This window comes from Podarcis filfolensis, assembly GCF_964270895.1.
Source record: "Podarcis filfolensis genome assembly, chromosome: 2".
Taxonomy (NCBI): domain Eukaryota; kingdom Metazoa; phylum Chordata; class Lepidosauria; order Squamata; family Lacertidae; genus Podarcis; species Podarcis filfolensis.
Window position 1 is genome coordinate 44,153,789 of NC_139605.1, and position 16,361 is coordinate 44,170,149.

General features: G+C 40.3%; 1 protein-coding gene and 1 long non-coding RNA gene across 37 annotated transcripts in view; one reads left to right on the forward strand and one right to left on the reverse strand.

Annotated features, from left to right (window-relative positions):
* The window catches only part of CACNA1D (calcium voltage-gated channel subunit alpha1 D), a 195,465-nt gene that overhangs the window by 151,438 nt on the left and 27,666 nt on the right, over positions 1–16,361 (reverse strand). The window lies entirely within an intron of this gene.
* LOC310757683 lies at positions 736–12,545 on the forward strand. 2 transcript variants are annotated; one of them, XR_014545405.1, is made up of 3 exons: positions 736–1,288; positions 3,991–4,111; positions 10,724–12,545. It is a non-coding gene; the product is annotated as an uncharacterized lncRNA (long non-coding RNA). The 2 variants fall into 2 exon arrangements; XR_014545406.1 differs by lacking the exon at positions 736–1,288 and adding an exon at positions 2,434–3,326.

Below are 16,361 nucleotides of genomic sequence, written 5' to 3' on the forward strand. Positions count from 1 at the left end.
CAAAAACATCTGGAGGGCCGAGGTTGCGGAAGGCTGATCTAGAGGCACCTTGACTTAGTGGTGGAATGCCACTCATCAGGACACAATGCATGGGGTCTTCTGAGTGATCTTATGCAGTTATTTTCCAAGACAGCAATTCCTAAGATCAAGGAATTAATCATTTTATAAAACAAGTTTTCAAGATTCATACACTGAGCCCAGGTACATTTTGCAACAGTCATATAAACCAAGATGCAGTGGTAAAAATCTCCTTCTCAAACAGTTAGCTGATGTATTTTAGACAGTTATTCCTGGGACACAATAACTTTGCCCCCCACCCCAGCCTTTATTTACTAAAAGTTGTTTCTTCTCCATTAATAGCCATATGAAAAACCTTCACTACATTACTAACTCAATTCCTTTAAGGAAAAAAAGAGGGAATTTAACTATATAAACATGGACATTCATTAATGTTCAAAAATATTAATGCTATGTTTCCCATTGCCTTTTTAGGCTAATCCCAATAGTTACAAAAATAAAAGAATATTACAATGTCAGTAAATAATATTTTAACAGAGTCTTGAGAAAAAGAAGTGAAAACAGTAAACAAAACATGTTTATGACAGTATGTCAACTACAAAGGCTTTTTCATCATTTTGTACCACTTAAACTTTGCAAACTGTCTAGAACTGTTTATATTCTTTCAAACAGTTGGGTACAAAGCTTATGAGTTTTCTCTTGATCTTGAAACAAGAAAAGTTTTAAACCTCTCAAAGAGAATTGAAATGTCAGAAGTTTAATAACTAGAATGAAGCGAAGTCTTTAAAAATAACCAAGTATTTATATACTTGGTCAAATGCTTACATTTAAACCACAATCCTAGCATATCTGCTTGAAGTAAGCCCTGTTCAACTCTATGAGTAAACCTGAATCTGTAATACGTATGGTTAGTCACATCTATGTGAGAGATCCTTGCTATTCCTCTCCCTTTCTCCTTCACATTGGCAGGTCACAATGCTGGAGAATCTCTCCTCCTATAAGACTCTGAAAAGGCTCAGGACTCCTCTTAGAACCTAGACCTGCCACCCTCTATGCCACCATGGCATCCTAATGAATAGTCCTGAGCCTTTTCCTCAGACTTTTTTCTCCTCTACCTGCCCTGCCCTTCAGGCTCCTGTAATTAAACTCAACTGCTTACTCTCCCCTGTGCCTTCAGCTACTCTGCTGCAAGTTCGCTGTCTTCTGAGAGCCCATCTACACGTCCGTTTGCCCTGCTTCCATTTCCCTCAGCAAAATCCACAAACAGCAAGTGGGTTTTCCATAGATTGCCATTTGTTCTGATTTAGCGCTAAAGATTGGTGTTCTGATTTAGTGCTGGATTGGTTTTTCTGTGAGAAAGTAGTGGGGAAAAGGCAAAACCACTCAGACCTGTGCTCTCTAGTCATAAGCAAAAGTGTGGACAAGCCCTGAGTTTTCCTCTTAGTCAGCTCTCTAGATCTCTCTTAGGCCCTGTTTTAATCCCATACAAATTTAACTCTTTTTCTTACGTTCTCATAGAAGGTAGGAACTATTTTGTCACTGTTTTGTTTCCTGAGCAATTGGAACAATTGCGCACTTGGTGTAGCATCACACCAGATCAAGAAGTTCACGCCAGAGTCTTCACTAGTACTAGAGAAATACGATATAGGTTGTTTCTTGTTGTGCTGGAAGAGGGAGGAATGCTGAATACCCTCAGATGGAAATCTATGCTAGGACTAATTGTCCATTTACATTTTAATAGAGCAAAATATAGTAAGAAATAAAAGAGGCAATAAAATACGAGCAAAACCAATAGAATATTTTAATGTGAAAGGCACACCTGTTGTGTTAAACAAAGCTCTTTAATATTCGGTGTAATATTTGTCAGCTTGAGTATTGGGACAGATTCAGCATTCGTCCTGATTCTGCCAATGTATTGACTCTCTATTCCTTTCAGGCCTTGTCAGCTTTTTCCTACTCAGGAGATTCCTCCATCTTGGTGCCAGCTGCAGCTCTAGTCCTCTGAGAAAGGCAAATCTCTCTCCCCACCGCCAATCATTTCCTGTCCATCCCAATCACCTCCTGGGCAGACCACAAAATTTGGAGAATGACAGAGCAGCCATTGTGTGTGTGAAAGAGAGAGCACACTCACTCACACACAAGAGTTCTTCACAAATGTGTAGCTATGCCTCTCTGCAGAGCTGCCACAACAGGCCATCTGAATGAAGCCCACAGTCCACTTGTGGTCTTTGGACCACGCTTTAGTAAGCCCTACAGCATGGTTCAAGCAAGAAGCAAGGAGCACCATGCCAGAAGCGCATTCAGCATGAGGAATCATATTTAGTAAAAAGAAATAGAGGTAGCTGTAGCAAGTAAGCTGGGCCGCAGAAATAAAAGCAATAAATTGCTTCACATGGTATGTTGTGGGCATCCTTACCTTATTTCAAAGTATTCTGCATTTCCCACACAAATAAGAATTACCCGGTAAGCCACTAAAGGTTTCTATTTTTATTTTTAAAAAATTCCAGCATATAGTTTTCAAACAAATGCTTCCATGCAGTGTATCTGGCACCTTTCCCAGAGGTGTATTTAGTAGGTCACCTGTGTGCCACTCCACATATCATTTATGGCTGAAACCAAGGGAGGCCCAGGGGTCAGCCACAAATCCATGCCTTTGAATGCTACTGAGTAGGATCCCTCTGATGTTCTTGATAACATATTATTTCAATTTACACCAGCCTATGATTAAAACATGATTATATAATTGGGCTTCAGCTAATTGACTTGGATACACCATACACAAAATATACCAGTAAAAATAGCACACACATTTTACTTTGCTAAACTGTACTGGAATGCTGCAGCAGCTGCTATCTATTAAGCCACTCAATTATCTTGAATAGATACTGAAAACACAGTAATAAAAATGACAAAATCTTCCTTTTTGGGGGGTTTCTGCTTGGGTTTCTTAAATGAGTGGTGAGTAGTATATAGAGTATCAACCCACTCACGCCTCTTGTTACTTCAGTCTGAAGTAAATACCAAGGAAGCAAATTAAGAAGAGATTGCTAGAAAGAGGACATAAACGTATTTACAAGTGATGCAGATGCATAGTAAAATGGTTGCCTGTACAACCAAATTCAAATAGGGCTGTAAAGCTAAATGGAACACTAGACAGAATGAACTTGGTTCTAACTCTCTTCCACACCAAAACTGCAATATTTGATGTTTGCTCTCATTGTTGTCACTTGTGAAATGGCCTTCAAGCTCCAGATCCTGGTAGTCCAGTTAAGGGAAAAGGAAACAGCATTATGGAGTCATGGGGACAAGTGAGTAAAACTCGCTTGCAAGGAGATCTGACAGTGAATGGGAGTCCAGGTAAAGGGACAGGAACTGAAATCTGATAGGATGGCAGGCAATTATGTATAATTAAAGTATGGAACAAAAAGTCTCATCATAAGCAGAAGTCAGCTAAATTGGCCACACTGAAGCTATGCCCACATATAGCATTTGGTGGGGGCACACAAAACAGGTCAACCTTCAACCCTCCTAGTACTCTATACAAATGTTAGAATAGTGGCCCTTAACTCAAGAGTGTAGTAGCTTCATTATAACACTTCCCCCTGAGGACCACTACATCTAGGTGTGGCCCTATGTCTTTCTAATGTATAAGAAGGCCAAGAGGGTAATCCTAAATGTGCAACGGCGGCAGCTGAATGGTGAATAATCTGCCACTTTCAAAACACTGCCAGCTTGCAAGAGACAGGGACATTTTTAAAAGTTAACTTTAAAGTTCGCTCATTTCAACGGCACTATTCTGAGGATGACTAACATTGGGTATCATCCCTTGAAAGCAAGCTTTCTACTGATGTAAGGGCAAATAATAAATAATCCAAGTACAAAAGTGTGAGCTTTCCCAATAACTGATAATTTAAAAAGAGAACCAGAATAATTGGACCACGTAACTCCTCTCCACACTTCGCAAAAACTCAGGAAGAAAAGCTGGACTGGTGGTCAATTCACCTAAAATATGGTGGAAGGCTGCTTTGCTGGAAGGTTGCAACATGGATGCCATGGAAGAATTCATTGTCAGGACTTGGGATCATAAGAGCAGGTAAACTGGACAGAAAAATTGCTGTTCTAGGCCACTGTATGCATTCAGATGATGGAGGAAGTTTGTGTTTACTGTAATTTTTAGTCAAAATTCTTTCTAGGGACTTAAAGCAGAACATGTAACTTTTACCACTGTGGATTTAATGCAACAAAACAAAAAAACTGTCCCTAAGAGGCTCACATGATAATGTTATTATGTAATACAGAATGAAAATAAGGGTGTTCTACAAATAATGTGAGGCCTCAAGTTCTACCAGTGGCTATAAATTATTATTTAGATTGCTATTTTAAAAGGGAGATTTATTTATTATTTCCTTCCCTCTGCAAATACATTTCATTCTAAATCACTTGCAAACCCTAGCAACTTTGGAGCTTACATTATCACTACTGTTTAATAATGCTGTTTATTTTACTTATATACAGAAATCTGGCCTTAAAATTGGGGCCAATGACTGGGGCCCAGTTACTGGAGACAAGCCAGTCTGGAGACAAAGCCAGTCTCTGCTCCTGCCATATGCCTTTTGCGCGTCGAGGTCCCCAAGACACCCCCCCAAAGCAAAACACAATTGACACTTAATTTTTGTTTAAGGTTTTTGGCATAATTTTGGCCACAACTTTATTCAAATTACAGCAATGTGAGTGGTTGCTTAGGCATTGGTAGCACTAACTGACCCCGCACGGGGACAGCTCTGACATTCGAACCCCCCGCGAAGTCAGCAAGGGTAAGTCTCCTAGGGAGAGAGACGGGACTGGGAACCATGCCTCACCTCTCCCCAGAATATACAAAGCAACCAGCAACCAGCAAGTGCACACAAGGATCAGCAGCGGAAAATCATTTACACCAAGGAAAGGACATAGGGTTGTATGTACCTGTCCCTAAAACTGAATTTCCTATCGAAGTAAATCAAAAGAGGCGAGGCATCAGTAAGAGATCCCATAAGAAGAAAGCTGAAACTAAAAAGAAAAGTAAGAACATAAAAATTGCAAGGAAATCTGTTATAAATCGACGTGCATGTAAAGTATGCTGGAAAAGACTATATAAGCTGATCCCAACAAAATCAAAAACAAACTCTAACAAACCTGCTATACATGGTAGCAGAGAGAACAACAGTGTGGATTCAGGAAAAAAGATCCAGCTGAAGTCTTTGAAAGAAACATCATCGCTGCCTAACAAAACAAGTGAGGAAACGGAATCACAACCCGGGTGCTCTATGCTGAAACCCCAAGGATCCATAAATATTAAAGAAGACTCACCCCATACCATTGATCATGGCAGATCTCAAGTTGAGCCAGTATGGAAACTGATGTTGGCAGATAGGAAGTTAGCATTTCTTAACTACCCGAAGCCAAAGGGCTTCCTTACACAGGAAGAACGCTCGGTGCATTTTGTGAATACTTTAGATGACATGCTGCCAGGGAAAATAAAATTAAAGGACATTACCTCAGTAGATTTTATATTCTACAATGGATACTCTCTGCGAGTGATTGCCTCCTTCAAAGATCAAAACTTGGCTAAATATATATATAGATCAAGACATTTGCTGTTAAAGAAAAGGATAACGGTAACAAGATTCTTTGAAAACAGCACATGTTTGAAATTGTTTCCTGATGAGTTTACGACAGCTGAGATAAGATTTTCTTGTAAACCAAAGGTGGAGAGAGGACACTCAAAAGACAAACTGGAACATACTGAGCAAGGGTCCTTGAAACTAAGACAGGAGATGAGACTGCCTAATGAGGGGACGGATAACTTCTATCCAGAAGAAAAGGCATTAATAAATCAGTTTGGATTGTTGCCTTTCCCTGCCCAATCTGAGATCTTGAGAAGATTGGAGACCCTTAGAAATAAGCTAACAGAGATGAATGCTCCGGAAAAAGTAAGAGAGAAAGAACCGGCAACGGACCAATTAAAGAAAGAGAACCTCTCTGAAAAAGCCAAGACAGACCCCATGAAAGATTACTCTTATAATACCTCTGCATCTGCAGAGATAAACCTGTTAACAACAGATCTAACACAGTGCGCAAGGGACAAACTACCATCTAAGAAGGAAACCATCCCTATGGCAACCATGAAAGACTACCTTTATAATACCTCTGCAGTTGCAGAGATAAACCTGACAGCAACAGATCTAACACAGTGCGTAAGGGACAGCAACAATCTACCATCTAAGAAGGAAACCATCCCTATGACAACCACAACGCGCTCTTGGACCAGCATGAGATACCTGGATGAGGATGAACTTGGTACCAGTCAAATAGAACACCTCAAGGTAGATTCGCCAAAAAAAGGAGTACTGATCACTAATGTTAGCACGCTGCACCCTTCAATTGATTCCATTGAGTACCTGGGCGACAATACATCTATGGATATTGCCAAAATGAATGAAATCCAACTAACAGATAAAAAGATAGGCCCAAAAAATCTTTTAAAGGCAAATTGACTAAGATCAATGTTTGGCAAGACAGCGTGCAACCTTGCCTTGCTAACTTGGAATATTGCAGGTTGGCAAAAGAGGGTTTCTGACCAATCCTTTGCTAAATACATCCAGAGACATGACATTGTGTTCCTCCAGGAGACCTGGAGCACAAGTGAAGTGGAGCTAAATGGTTTTTCTGCGTTCTCCCTCCCAGGTCTTTTAAGTACTAGAGGGGGGCGAGTTAAAGGTGGGTTAGTTACCCTAATTTCAACAAGGCTAAGGGCCATATTTAAAGAACTAGACCCACTAGACCATCTGGCCACAGCTGTGCATGTACAGTGGAGAACCCACAGCTTGCTGCTGATTAACGTATACCTACCCCCACAAAGAGAGAAAAGATTGATAAGAAACACTTGGGCTCAGTTAGAACAGTATCTTGACAAACTATCAAATCAATTTCCTGATGCCTCTGTAGTGGTGGCAGGCGACCTAAATGCCAGAACTGGACAATCTGATGAGGCTTTGTATGCCCATTTCCACGAAACAGTCCCCATTATAGAGGAAACCCACCCAATACCAGCTAGAGTCTCAAAGGATAAAGGCTGCAATTATGCCGGCTTATGCCTACTACACTTGGTCAACAACTTGGACTTGGTTATACTAAATGGCCGTACAGAGGGGGAGAAGGTTGGAGAATTCACATTTATATCTAACAATGGCGCCTCCACAATTGACTATATAATCGTGTCGTATGATTTTCAAAACAAAGTTCTGGAATGTAAAGTGGAGGAGCGCTTAGACAGTGACCATCTGCCATTAAGTGCTCTCGTAGCTGCGGGAAAGGATTTATCCTGCGCTGAGAAAATCGAGCATTCGAGCCCTACAGCTCTGGAGCTCAGATATTCGCGTATCAGATGGACAGATGAACTGCATAAGGAAATTTCAAGTAGGCTATGCTCAAAGGAATTCCTCACTAAGAGAGAAAACCTTATAACTTCCTCTAGACATGAACTAAAGATAAATCTATTTCAGGAGTTAATTTCACTCCTTCAAGATTCCCTGAAGGAAAAAAGGAACAGGCCAAGTAGGCAATCTTCAGCATATAAAAACTCCAAACCCTGGTTTGATCAAGAATGTCAGGACATGAAGCTAAACTTACTGAAAAAATACAAGAATTATAGATCTGCCAATTTACCCCAACTCCCCACGGGCTGGTTTGAAGATAAACGAAACTATAAAATTCTGATCAAAAACAAAAAACTCCTGGCACAGAAAAGAGAATGGAAATGCCTAATAGATGCATCCAGAGAGAGAGATTCAGCCACCTTCTGGAGACTGGTAGCAAATGGAGTGCGATCTACTTCCTCAGAAGTGGAGTATACAATACCTGCAGGGACTTGGGAGGCATTTTTTCAATCTTTATATTCAGCTCTGCCTTTGACACAGCCACTAATACAGTGTGCGGCAGGTGATGAGTGGCCTCCGGTGTCGGTTGCGGAGATTAGGAGGCTTATTCAGGCACTCAAACATAGAAAAGCCCCGGGAGCAGATAATATCTCTCCTGAGCTTCTCAAAGCCAATATTGACTGGTGGGCCCCAGTCCTTGCCACCCTTTTCACCAGCATAGATCAAACAGCAATAATACCAGAGGACTGGGGACTGGCAATCATCGTTCCCATATTCAAGAAAGGCTGTAAACTTGATCCAGCCAATTACAGACCAATCAGTCTCTTAAGCATCATTAGCAAACTTTATGCAACTCACTTACGTGAAAAGTTTGCGGACTGGCTGGAACAGGAGCACATCCTAAAGGAAGCCCAGGCTGGTTTCAGGGCACATAGATCAACTCTAGACCAAGGACTGGTACTGCAACATCTAGTGGAGAAATACACCTCAAAGAAAGGAGGCTCTCTCTATGTAGCCTTTATAGATTTCAAATCAGCTTTCGATTCGATACCCCGGCATAGACTTTGGGAAAAATTAAATGCCACAAACATCGATAGACGTCTTTTGCTTCTTATCCGTAGACTACATGAAAATACTCGGATCCGTGTTAGATGCGACCGTTATGGGAACCTATCAAAGGAAATCCAAAGTTTCCATGGTGTCAAGCAAGGCTGTGTTCTTGCCCCTATTCTATTCAACTTCTATATAAACTCCTTAGTCGGAAAGATGGAGGAAGCAAGTACTCACTCCCCAAACCTAAACAATATACCAATCCCAGTCCTTTTGTACGCAGATGATGCGGCACTTATCTCCTTCTCTTGTGTGGGTCTAAGAAAACTTTTACGAGCTCTTACAGAGTATTGCGAAGCTGAACACCTAATAATAAATTACACTAAATCAAAAATTATGGTGTTCCCCAAGAGAAAACTCCGACATAAATGGAAAATTAATAACCAACCTATTGAGCAAGTAACATCTTTTAGATATCTTGGAATAATTTTTGATGAGAAGGGATCTTGGTGCCATCAGATTAAGAATTCCATTGCAAATGCGCAAAGATCTTTTAGAGCTATCATAAGATTCTTTTACAGAAAAGGAGGTCAATATGTTCCTGCCGCCTCCCAGGTCTTTGTTGCAAAAATACTTCCACAACTGATGTATGGCACCCAGATATTTAACTGCCAAAAACTCAAGTCCCTGGAATCTGTACAAACTAAATTTTACCGCTCCCTACTAGGGCTACCTACCTGTGTCTCCAACACTGCCATTAGGCTGGAGGTAGGTCAACTCCCTATTAATGCCAGGATATGGATCCTGAAGATTCACTTCTGGCTAAAACTCATATTTTTCCCAGTGGGAGTGGCTCCATTGACTTTATTAGACCCGTTTCAGTCTAAATGGAGATTGTCGCTTTATGAAAAATTGAAGGGCCTGGGGCTTTCCCTACAAGAACTTATAGCCGCAGGTTTTGAAAAGGCTAAAATGATGGTGAGCCAGCGAATAGGAGATGTAGAGCTTCAGGACCATATGAGCAAGATAGATAAATACCCAGCTATCCAAGATTATGGGAAAGGGTTTAATTTAACCCCATACTTGCTGGATCTACAAATCGCAAAATATAGGCGGGCGTTTACCCTTACCAGATTTGATGTACTGCCATCTGCCTTACTAAAGGGCAGATACGAGGGCACACCCTATGCCGAACGAGTTTGCCCATGTGGTCTGAAGGAGGTGGAAACGGCTTCACATGTGTTGTTACACTGCGACCTCTACGGGGATATCAGGTCACTGTTTATCTCTCCTATCGTTCAGAAATTTCCAGGTCGATCTGAATCTCAGCGGCTGAAAATCCTACTAGGAGATAAAAACCCAGAAGTAACACTGAAAGTGGCCAAGTTTTCTGCGGCCGCGATCAAGCGGAGGGCATTAGTTGTAAAAAAGTAAAAGATCTGACCCTTGGACAAGCCCCCCCCCTTTTTTTTTTTTTTTTTTTTTTTTTTGTGTGTGGGTGTGAGTGCATATGTGTATTGTTTTTATGTATAATTTTACAACTTTTAATTGACACCATCATTCCCTCGTAAACTGCTGTTGTCTTTATGTTTTTTCCTTCTGGTCTATGACCGTAATAAACTTATTCATTCATGCCTCACCTCTCCCCAGAATGCTCCCAGGGGCTTGCGTGGCCCTAGCCCCTTGCCAGGGGGTTTCGGACAAAAGCATGGGGAGCCCCTGGGTTCCTTTAACGGAAAACCCTTGAAGCAGCAGCAGCAGCATTTTGGAGGGGCAGGCACAGCCGAATCCATACCCCTCCACCAACCAATTCCAAGACCAATGCCTAACCGAAAACATTACAAGTTGTGACGATTTGCTACGCAGTAGGCAAAAACCAAGTGGCACACACTAATCAGCCAAATGGACAAAATTCCTACCAGGCCCCTGCCCCAAAGCAGACGACCCCATGACAGGCATAGCAAGGTCAAGCAAACAGCCTAAAATTAGGGAAGGGAGGGCGGGTGATCCGAAGTAAGCAGCGAAAAGAGGAAGTTCCTCGCTGTGAGCATTGTATTTAACAAATAGGGCTGTCAATCAACAAATGGCAACATCTAGATTTCCCCAGTAACAACCCGCCCCTATTTAAAGGATGGCCAAACCATTTGCCTATTAACAGTGAGGTGTCTTGTCAGCCCCGCCCGCAACCCGTGCTCTCCATGAGGGAGAACACACTTTGTCCTTCCTTCCTTTAATTTCAGAGTTAAACTTCAGCCCTGAGAAGATAAGGCGTAGTGGTTGACTGGCTGTGAACATATATAGAGGAATGAAAAAATTAAGGAGTCATGAGGAAGGAAATCTGACTACACCAGTGAGAAGATGCTTCTGCATCTCAATCTTGAAGGGAAAAAAAAGACTATTAAAATATTGTGCAACATTAATAAATAGGTAATATAATACTTAAGATTGCACGTGATGAACAAAGCAATCCTAACTACAAGAATCTGACGCTGATGGCGTAAATTATGGGGGCTTAATTTAGGAGGAATTTGACTTGCACCACATTTTTGGCCAGCTTAGTTCCACAGCATGGGTAGGCAAACTAAGGCCCAATCGCCTTCTAAATCCGGCCTGCGGACGGTCCGGGAATCAGCGTGTTTTTACATGAGTAGAATGTGTGCTTTTATTTAAAATGCATCTCTGAGTTATTTGTGGGGCATAGGAATTCATTTTTGGTTTTGTTTTCCAAAATATAGTCTGCCCCCCCCCCAAGGTCTGAGGGACAGTGGACCAGCCCCCTGCTGAAAAGGTTTGCTGACCTGTGTTCCACAGGGTTGCCAGGTCACATGACTGGGCTGAAAGGGGTTTGGAGTGGGTGTGAGCCTCTCCTTGTCCTGTCATGCCTCTGCCACACCCTGTAACTCTGCTTTTTATGGACTTAGGGCAACATTTTTCTGGACCATGATGATCTTTGGTTTAGATGTAATTGTAATTCAACCATTACCTTTTCAGGTGCCTCCAACTGGCATTTGTTGAGCTGAACTAGATAGACCTTTTGTATGACCCAGCAGCTTTCTTCTTATGTTCTCATCTTTAGGTGTATTACAGTAGCCAATATTTATGCCAGGTAATTCCTTAGCAGTCTTAAATTACAAGCATCCCCAAATGATAATTTTGTGTAAGAGACTGAGCACAGGGGAGACACATCAACCACAGACCACTAACTGTACCAATTAATTTGTAAATATACAAAATAGCAAGAAAAAGCATCTCTGTGTAGCCTTCACAGACTTGCCTTCTGCCTTAATAATGTGTGGTACATTATAATATCCTACTCTTGTCCCCTCCAGCTGATTATAGCCCAGGTTCACCAGCAAGTAGATGCTTTTAGCTTGCATGCTTTTCCTGTGTGCATTTATAACCAGTTCACGTTTCTTCTTTCTAAGTCCACCTGGAGAGAAGTAGTGTGAAAAATTACTGTTAACACAAGTGAAACAAATGTCATCTGCAGAAAGTCATCTCTCATCCTCTGAGCAGTGTAAATCAAAGGAAGTCAGAAGCAGTGATAGTCATGTTTTATTAAAGAATAGGAAAAGCATAAAGGATAGTCCCTTATGATTAGCTCTTTTCCTTCAATGTGTTTCTGCAAACCACTCCCTAAACCCTTCAAAAGGTTCTGCAGAAATTCTGTTGTACACTCCACTACTATTCTTTACTGCTTATTGAGCGCTTGGGGACATTGTGCAAATATAAGGACACAACAGCTTGAAACTTTCCCCCCAAGCAGCTCCTTTAACAGCCTGCCCCCACATGCATATTATTTGAATGTAGGTCCCATTAATTTACAAATGAACTTACTCTCAAGTAAGCACACCCTGGACTGAAGCCTAAAAGTTGTTTTTTCAATAGTAAGACTTGTATTTATAGAATCATAGAATTGTAGAGTTGAGACTCCAAGGGTGATGTAGTCCAGACACCTGCAATGAAGAAGGAATCTCAACTAAAGCATCCAGAACTGATGGCCATCCAACCTCTGCTTAAAAACTTCCACCACCTACCAAGGGAGTCTGTTCCACTGCTGAAGCTTAGATTTTTCCTTTCCCCCCCCCCACAAAAAATTGCTTTTGTATGCTGAATATTAGTAAAATATAGAATTTTCAACATACAAAACTATTTCAATGTCTTTAAAATCACAAGTATCCTATTTACAAGTATTGTCTCTGTCTCAGAATTTCTGTACTTTATTCTTTCTGTTTGAAGTGACAACACAGCCACTTCACAACTTTACTTGCAGTAAAAGTTAATATGCCTTGCAAAGTTAATAGTCTCTTAAAATCTGGGAATGAGAAGTACATCTCAGATAAGCTATTCAGAAGAAAATGGGAGAACATTTCTTGTATTTTTATTAGGTAATAATGTCTCCAACACCCTCTCCACTCCACAGTGCCTTTACATAACCAGCTTATGGAAATAAACTCTTATCAATTACCCTTTAATGCAAAATATGAAACCAATAAAAGCTAGCACAATCTCTTGGGGCAGAATTAAAAAGCAATGTAACATCAGGGCTGATGTCTGGCACCTGGAAATCGGCAAGCATTTTAGCCAATGATTTTCAGTACTTTCGCTATTGTCGTTATTATTATTATTATTATTATTATTATTATTATTATTATTTTAAATCCCTCCTGCTTCTCTTATTAGTGACTCTCAAGGTAGGAAAGAGTATTTTAAAACACCAAACACGTTAATACTCACCAAATTTAAAGTTATGTCTGCCAGTGGTTATGTATATTTTAGATACTAAAGTACCGGGGGGGAATCTAAATAGTTTACAGGATTAGTAAACACTCATGAATATAATTAATATTTTTACTAGTATGAAAAACTGTTTGCCAAGAGGCACATGTGTGGGATCCCTAGCAGATGACAGAGAGGGGGTTGTAGCGTTTGCCTGACCTCATGGTAAGTATCATAGGTCAATGATGCTTACTGGGAAAGAGAGAGTGGGAAGGGCAAGGCAGCAGGGAGGTCAGCACTGAGCAAATGCACTGATGGAGCCAATCCAGCGCTTCTGCTGGTACATTTGCAGTTGCACAGCACCAACCTTCAAGCCACCTTTCGCCTCCCACCCTCCCTTCCGGGAAACATCAGCAACTCCACCATCAGGAGGTCAGATAAGCCCCTGAAGACAGATCCATACAAATGTCTTAGGCTTGGGAGAACTTCAGTGCAGCCAGTTCATTCTCTAACTAAAAACATACCTGAAAGGCATGATCTATATTTTTAGTGACTCTAACTGCATTCTCCTATGCTTTGCTATAAAAGTATAGAAGAATGCTCTTTAAAGAGATAGGAAAGGATGCTTCTAAATATTCTTAGCAATGACCTTTTAATTCTTGGCTCTAATCAAGCAAATATTTTTAAAAGAAACATTAAACCCCAAGCACATGTATCAATACACTCCATTTATATTCTGCACAAGGTGTTCAATAAAATGCATTGCTGCTACCTCTTCAACTGTTTTACAAATGTTCAAGATTTAAAATAAACAAATTAAGAATTATAGCTACAGTTAACTAACTACCATGTTGTCAAAAACAACTGCAACTATAAGTAAATCACCCAAAAGCAGAGACACAGAATAAATATAACCATCCTTTGCAGCTAATATGCTCTGACACTGCAAAACAGACATCTGGCTATACAAAGTTGACATGTATTTAGATATTATATAGGAAACACTGCAGGCGCCAACCATGTGATTTATAAGAAGCTACATTCTGGAAATACTTTGCTCAGAATCGTAAGCTGGGGTTGCAGTATGTACTACAATAAAGCCACCTTATTTCTTATATTCTTTTTCTAAACGTTAATCAAGCACACAAAATATTTGGGAAGGACTGAGGGCTTCCTTTTCATTATGTTAAACCATGAAGATGAATTCTTAATTCATTATAATATTATATAAAAAAATTAAAAATGCTTACAAATACTAGATGGCAGTTGAAATTGCCACCCAATGTAACATAAATGAGTGAATAAAAGAGACTTGTAGTTCTCTTATTCTTTAAATTAGAGTTTAAATAATTAATTGATGCATTAACGCTGATCCAGTCAATCTTCTCCCTCAACTCTGAAAGACTCTGCTAAAGTCAAATAAGATACTGTTTCGTGAATTAGCATCCCTCTTGTTTAATGATTTTGAGGTATACTTCAGCAATGACAAGCAAATCCTATATTCCTTTCACAGCTGCCCTCTACACCCGAAAACATAGCTAGAAAGTCATGCTTACAATTGGTCCTCAACTTGGAAAAATGGCTAAGTTGAACTTCAACCCCGAAGGAAGAAGCAGAAGAGCTGGTCTTCCTTTAAGAACTAGAATTGGGAGGGGAAATGCAAAGTGACTACCTATGCCCAGAAAGCACCACCTGAGAGTATTCTGAAAGCAGGCTTATTTGTCTTAATTTTCCTGATAAGCAGACAAGAATAGGTGACTGCACAACGCTTATTGAGCACAAAACAGTTGGGAAAAGATGTCTGCTAAAATCCTTATTGATTATTTCACATCACTGTACGGGAGCAGTGGGACACAGTGTGTGGTAAATCCCACGTGGAAGAAACTGAGAAGGGACAGGGAAAAAGAGGGATGTACTATTATACAGTGTCCCTACTATAAACTTCTGTCACCTCTCTATCCTTCCTGCCTTCCTAGACCACACTCACAGGGATTATAAACCTCTGTTCCTCTCTTGCATGCCATAGGGCTGCCTTGGAAACTGGCTTTGCTTTGAATAATTTTAAAATGCAGCTGCTCTTTAAATACTGTATAATACTCTAATAAAAAGGAACGGAACAGCTCAGGTGTGATCAGAGCTATACAAATAGAACTAGTTATCTTGAGCTCATGTCCAATAACAGTTTATGAACACTGCTAAAGGTTGCTTCACACATGCATTCTGAACCCTGATCTCCCAGGTCCTAGTCTAACACTCTATAACCACTACACCATGCTAGCTTCCTAGAGTACTTCTGCTATGGGGCAGCTATATAAATTAGGTAAATAAATAAATATGGGGGAAACAAAATGTCCCTTAGAGAAGGATCTGAAATATTTTCCTTGAAGCTTGAATTTGTTTTAATCGAGATTGTTTTATTTGATGTTTTAATGAGTTGTAAACTGCCTTGAGATTTTTTCTTTAAAATATAAAGCGGTATAGATATTATTATTATATCACCACAAAAGACACGTAGACATTCCACTGTGGCGATTGTAACCTAGGTTAAAAGAGCCATTTGGTGATTAGCTTATATATCTGAGTTTATAACACTGTTTTGATCATTTGCAAGCATTTGTGAATGAGTCTCTGAGAAGAACTTTGATATCATTCGATGTCACCTCAGAAACAATGCTTTGCAATGAATCGATTACCACATTCGGCTGTCAAGTCACCAAGCACCAAGGAATTGATCATTAAGGTCATGAACACATGCATGTGAACTGGCCCACAATTTCACAATATTCCTGTGGGACGGGTAAACATTTAAAGTGAGGGCAGCTAAAATATCTTGTTCAAACCATTCCCAGTTAGCTATATATGGCCAAGAATTTATTTTCGCAAAAGAGTCTGTGAAGAAAAGGCCCCATAGAATAGCTTTTTGTACTACAAGAAATGGTAACTACAAAGTATTGGGTTTCCCTGTTCACTGTAATGAAGGGTTCAGCATTTTAAGGTCAGCCGACAAGTGTTTTGTTATTATTTTCCTCACAATACCCAAACTTTCATTTTTTCATATAAATAAAGAAGAACGCTACGACCTTTTCAAGCTGTCAAAATAAAGTAAATGTTTGCTTTGGCATGACAGCCTTGGCATAAAGCTGGAGGCAGCGAAAGCCT